The 5,856-nt window shown below is 51.2% G+C and overlaps 1 pseudogene; it reads left to right on the forward strand.

The window, feature by feature from the left end:
• The first annotated feature begins 700 nt into the window (after window positions 1-700).
• On the forward strand, window positions 701-5,297 carry LOC127197765 (F-box/LRR-repeat protein 19-like; annotated as a pseudogene).
• The last annotated feature ends 559 nt before the right edge of the window (window positions 5,298-5,856 follow it).

Here is a 5,856-nt window from a genome sequence, read left to right on the forward strand (position 1 = left end):
TTTAAGCTACAATTTGGGAGACCATAATATTGAAGAACGTTGTCAAGTTCTAGAAGAGATGGAGGGTAATTTTCATGTGCAAGCTGATACATGTCCTGCAGAAGAAATTTTAATGTGTCCTGCAAGTTTTAAAGAAAAGCAACAGTGTTAAAAAACGAAAAAACCGACCCCCACCCCTTTGCCCTGTCTCTGTAGGTCAGGGGGACCCAGGGGAGGGTGGGGTGGCAGGTTGCAGCGATCTCCCCCCCCCTACCCGTGAACCAGCAGTGGGAGGGGTTTGAACCCCGGAAATGGTGGGGAGCCCTGGATCTTTCCCTGGAGACTAGACAGTTGGAGCTGGGAAGGGGCCAGTTAAGGGTGTGGGCATTTTGGGGAGAGGTCCGGGGACTGAGTGGGGCCTGGGCAGAAGCTGAGCATCCTGTGCCCAAGGAGCCCCCCTTTGGCCTGGAGTGGCTGAGTGACTGAGCCCCCCCAGAGCAGGACCTTCCCTTGGAAGGGCCTTGCAGCAGCCGGTGGGAGGGCCTGGACACTGCGCTCCCGACCTCCACTCGCTGTTGTCCCGCCCTCCACTGGAGGGAGGGGCCGAGCGCCCTCAGGAGGCGTGGACTGAGGCTTTCGGAGCGTTCCCCGCCCTGCTCCGCCACTGGCCGCTGACCAGCCAGGAGATGGCTCCCGGGACACGTGAGAGCCTTCGCCTTCGGTGGTGTTGACACCCCGAATGTGGTCGTGCAGCCAGGGCCCTGGGGCTGGAGCGCACCAACGCGGAACCTGCTGTCGCCGCTGCCAGGCCTGTGTGCGATCTGACTGCGGGGACTGCCATTTCTGAGGAGATTTGAGGAAGCTGGGGCCGTCGGCGGGGCAGGCGCATGAAGCGGTCGTGCCTGCTTCGGCAGTGTGCTGCGTCCGTGCTCCCGCACACAGCTGTATGCGTGTGCGAACTGAGTGCAGGGACTGCCATTTCTGAGGGGACATGAGGAAGCTGGGGGCGTCGGCGGAGCAGGTGCATGAAGCAGTCGTGCCTGCTTCGGCAGTGTGCTGCATCCGTGCTCCCGCACACAGCTGTATGTGCGAACTGAGTTGCGGGGACTGCTATTTTTGAGGAGACATGAAGAAACTGGGGGCGTCGGCAGGGTGGGCGCATGAAGCAGTCTTGCCTGCTTCGGCAGTGCACTGCGCCCGTGCTCCCACACACAGCTGTGTGCCTTCTGTGTGGGGAAGGTGGATGGAGAGGAAGAGAAGTTTGGTTTGAGCCTCATGGAGTGTACAGTCTGCAACGAGATCATCCACCCTGGCTTCCTGAAGATGGGAAAGGCTCAGGGTGCTATCAATTCAGAGATCCCCAACTGCTGAAAGTGCCCCCAAGGTACCCAGGAAGGATGGACAAGGATGCAGGTGAGGGTCCAGGGCGCCGTAGAGTTGACAGTGGTGAGGGGGTGGATGGAAGCTGACAGAGGAGCCACCACCTCCACCTCTGTCCAGAAGAAAGGGATCTTTACCTGCTGGCCCTCCCCCTGACCATGTGTCTGGGCCCCCAAACGGAAGGAGTTGGAGGCAGGGGATGAGACCCCCACCCCAAAGAAAAAAGTGAAAGGAGGCCAAGAGAGGCACTTGAAGAAGGTGGGAGGAGATGCCTGCCTCCTCCTCCGAGCAGACCCAGGCAGCCCTGGCCTTCTGCCCCACCCCCCACCCCCAGGGTTCTGAATCCCAGCTAGGCATTCTCATCCTGTCATCCTGGGCTCCCTCCTGAGAACTGGGAGAAACCCAAGCCAACTATGGCTTCTGCTGAGGGCCTGGCAGTGCCATCCCCATCACCACAGAGGGAGAAACTTGAGCCTTTCAAGCATATGTGCCTGCTGCTGGAGCGGGTACCTGATACCTCTTCTTCCTCCTAGGACTCAGACACAGACTCAGACTCCTAGGGCACATCGCTTAGTGAGGAGAAAGCTCCTGGGGAGGCCTGGAATGTCCTTCAGCCATCCTGGGGCAGCTCTGGCGGGAAGGAAAACCATGGGGTAGTGGTGGGCTAAATGCCCTGGCAGTGGGGGACCACTGTTCTATTGGCCTCTGGGCCCTGCCCCATCACCATGGCCTCCACAGTTATGTGCCGCCCCCCAAGCCCTGAGCCTGACAATCTGCCTTTCTTTGCCTGCTGCCTCGGGCTGCATGGCTCCATGTCTACCGGCACCTTGGACTCCAAGAGTTATGTGTCTGCATGCTAGTCTGCAGGACTTTGAGCTGCTGGTGCTACAACAAGCGTCTGTGGCCTCGGATGGATCTAAGCCGGAAGAAGTCGATGACCCCACCCATGCTTAATGGGGTGGTTTGCCCCCAGCCATGTGCTCTGGACCTTAGCTGGACAGGTATTTCCACAAAAAGCAGCTCATGTGGCTTCTGAACTGACTGCAAGGCTTGCAGGAGTTGGTGCTTTCTGGGTGGTCCTGGCACTCCGTCTCTGCCCTGGGCTCCACCCCACTGCCTGCACCGTGCCTCTTGGACCTCCACTGGATTAAGGACGTTAAAGACTCCCATTTCCTGTACCTCTTGCCCTCATTTCACCCCCTAACGTGATGCCAGGTTATTTTTTTCATGACTTGACACTCCTCAGTTTAATATCTTGGAATTTTTGCCCAGAGACGTAAGCCAGCCTTCCCCTTTCCCACCTGCACTGATGTCTTTGGGGATCTTTGCTTCCCATCTCTGCCTTCCACCTACTCCGTTGTCCATCCCCTTGGGGGCGTGGGACAAGAGGTACAGGGGAGGTGCTGAGCCAAAGGGATGGTGGGGTGGTGAAGGTACAAGTCTTTAGTAGAGAAGAGTGAGGGTGCAGGATCCTGGGAGCCACGGGGCTGTAGGAGGTGATGGATGGGTGCGGGGAGGGCAGAGAGCAAACCAACAAGGGTTCAGGGAACAAAGACCAGTTGGGTGTGATGGGGGTCCAAAAAGGGGAAACCAGAGGAGCAGTTGGGGATCCAGGAGTCAGATAGGGGGCTCTACAAACCAGGAAATGCCATGACTGGGAGATGGGAGAAGAGCAGATGTGGGGCTCGTTCCCTCTCTGTGTGGTTACCCCTCTCCCTTCCCTCTGTCCAGATTTCAGTTCTTTCCCTGACCCTGACTCCTTGAACGTCACTGAAAATGGCAGCTACTACAAGGAGTGGGGGCTGCGAGTCAACCTGCTGTTCAGCTCGTGGCCCAGGGGAGTGGTGAGGGGTAGCCCAGACCCCTGCCTGGCTCTCTACACAATACTTGAACATTCATCTGTACTGAACCAGGGGAATCTCTGATCTGGGGGACTGTGATGTGAGGGGACCAGCTTGACCTAAATTGGGCTAATGTGCACCCCGTTTGGACTGTCCCACCCCCCCCCCAGCTCTCTTGCATTACTGTCTTGAACAGCTCCACCACTCTGACCTGATGGGGGATGTCAGTTTAAAGATGGGCAAGATGGGACTCCTCCAGCTTGGCTCATCCCATTCTTTCATTGTCATGGAACCTTGTATCCCAGTTGCTGTGGGAACTTAGTTAACAGACTCTTGGCACCTCCCCTCTCCCCACCCCTTTCCTTCTTCCAGTGTTGGGGTGGGGTTTCAATAGCCCACTCAATTTAGGCCAGGGGGAACTGGATTGTACCACATGGGTGTAGGGAAGGGGAATCTATCCACATACCTCAGGTTACAGGAAGGTGCGCGGGTTGGGGGTGGGGGCTGGGCAGACCAAAGGCAGATGGGAGGGGTGGGCCTGGGGTTGGAGAAAGGCTTGACCACGGGGGCGCTTAAGGGAGGGAAGAAAGCACCGCGGCAAGGGGCAAGTGTGGGACCCAGCCGGTCTGGACTCCTGAACCCCCAAGTCTGTACAATATGGTTTGCTATAAAACTCAGAACCGTCAAAACAACAGACAAACATAACAAAAACAAACAAACAAAAAAACAAAAACAAATGAACAAAAACACCTGGGAAAAAAAAAAAGCAAAAACCCCACTGCTCTAAGTTCAGTGATGATTATTACATTCTCACAAAACCAGGCACCTCAATGTCAGGAATCTGATTTGTGTTCTTTTTTTTCCCTCCTCTATGTATTTATTATTATGTATACAGTGTTCTGCCTGCATGTACACCTGCAGGCCAGAAGAGGGCGCCAGATCTCACTATAGATGGCTGTGAGCCACCATGTGGTTGCTGGGAATTGAACTCAGGACCTCTGGAAGAGCAGTCAGTGCTCTTAACCTCTGAGGCGTCTCTCCAGCCCTGATTTCTGTTCTTAAGGCATTCATCTAAGAACAGAAACAAGGAAACAGTGACTTAACAGATGTCACTATTTGAACCGTAGCCCGATTAGAGCTGTGCTGTAGAACTGCCAGTCGGTTTAGTTTCATACCACTTAGATATCGCATAAGGAATACACATTGAATATGTGATAGGTATATGTCCAAAACCTTCTATAAGCAAAAAGTCCACAGCATTGCTAGTGTTACATATAGACTTGTAGTCATGTTGCTAAGATCAGTGAGAGGGCAGTTTATTATCACCATGAATGTTGTTGTGGAGAAACCTTAATCTCATACTGTGTCTGTGAAGAACAAGAATCAAACTGAATACAATGTGGAACCCTGTCATTTTTTATTCTTAATGGGGGCATCCTATGTCACAATGGATGCAAGCCATGTGAGCATAGGGATATTGAAAGAAGAAACATACCTCTCTCCAGAACCATGAGAAGATATGTGGGAGTTCCCACTTTGATTAGACTTTATGAATGTGATACAAGTTTACAATTAATTTGTTTTTCAACATCATCGTGAACATCCACAAACTCACACTGCAGAAAATCTCTGAGTAATAAGAATGTGAAAAATCTGTTTGTCCTGGTTCAGTTTTAAACTGTGGTATGACTCACAGTATAGAAAAATTTTTGAATGCCATCAGTGTGGTAAAGCTCTGAGTTCTTCCAGTTCTCTTCAAATATATGAAAAACATCATATAGAAAAACGATGCTATAAATGTGAGCCATGTAATAAATGCTCTCACTACCATAAGTATCTTCAAAGACTCAACACAAAAAGAAGGGGAACACCATGAATGTAAACAAAGTGATAAAACCTTAAGATCTGGTTCCTCTTTACCATTAAACCCAGTTGTAAAATTAATTAACAGAGAAAATTAATTCACTATAGTGAATGTGGGAAAGCTTTCACATGCTCTAATTATCTTTGCAGGCATGAAAGAAGTCACACGGGAGAGAAACACTCTGAATATTCTCAATGTGGTAAAGCCTTTGCACATCAGAGCCATCGTCAAAGGTATGAAATAATTCACTGTGGAGAGATACTCTGAAGGTATTTAATATGGTGAAACCTTTGCACATAACAGCAGTTTCCAATATCATAAAAGAACACATACTGGGGAGAAGCCCTAAGAATTTAATGAGTATAGTAAAGCCTTCACATGTCCCAGTCATCTTCGAAGGCATGAAAAAGTTCATACTGGAGAGAAAGCCTGTGAGTGTATTTAATAAGGTGAAGCCTCTGTACATTTCTGCTGAAGGCCAGCTTGAACAGTACAGGGTAAATTGAGGCAGGACATAGAGTTGGTGACTGATCACTCACCAGACTTTTCTCTGATGGAATCTGGCTTGATTTACTGGAGCCAGTTCTCCCTTTGGCCAGCAGCTGGGGGCCAGTATTGCTTGTCCCTAGCAAAGAAGAAAAATAAAAAAGGAGGGAATATTCACACACACACACACACACACACACACACACACACACACACACACACACTAGATGAAGCAAGGCACGTTCCAACAACTTTATTTTTTCTTATAGCTTACATCTCCTAACAAACAACTTCCAAGCATTATAA

The sequence above is a fragment of the Acomys russatus genome, chromosome 13 (assembly GCF_903995435.1).
Source record: "Acomys russatus chromosome 13, mAcoRus1.1, whole genome shotgun sequence".
Classification (NCBI taxonomy): Eukaryota; Metazoa; Chordata; class Mammalia; order Rodentia; family Muridae; genus Acomys; species Acomys russatus.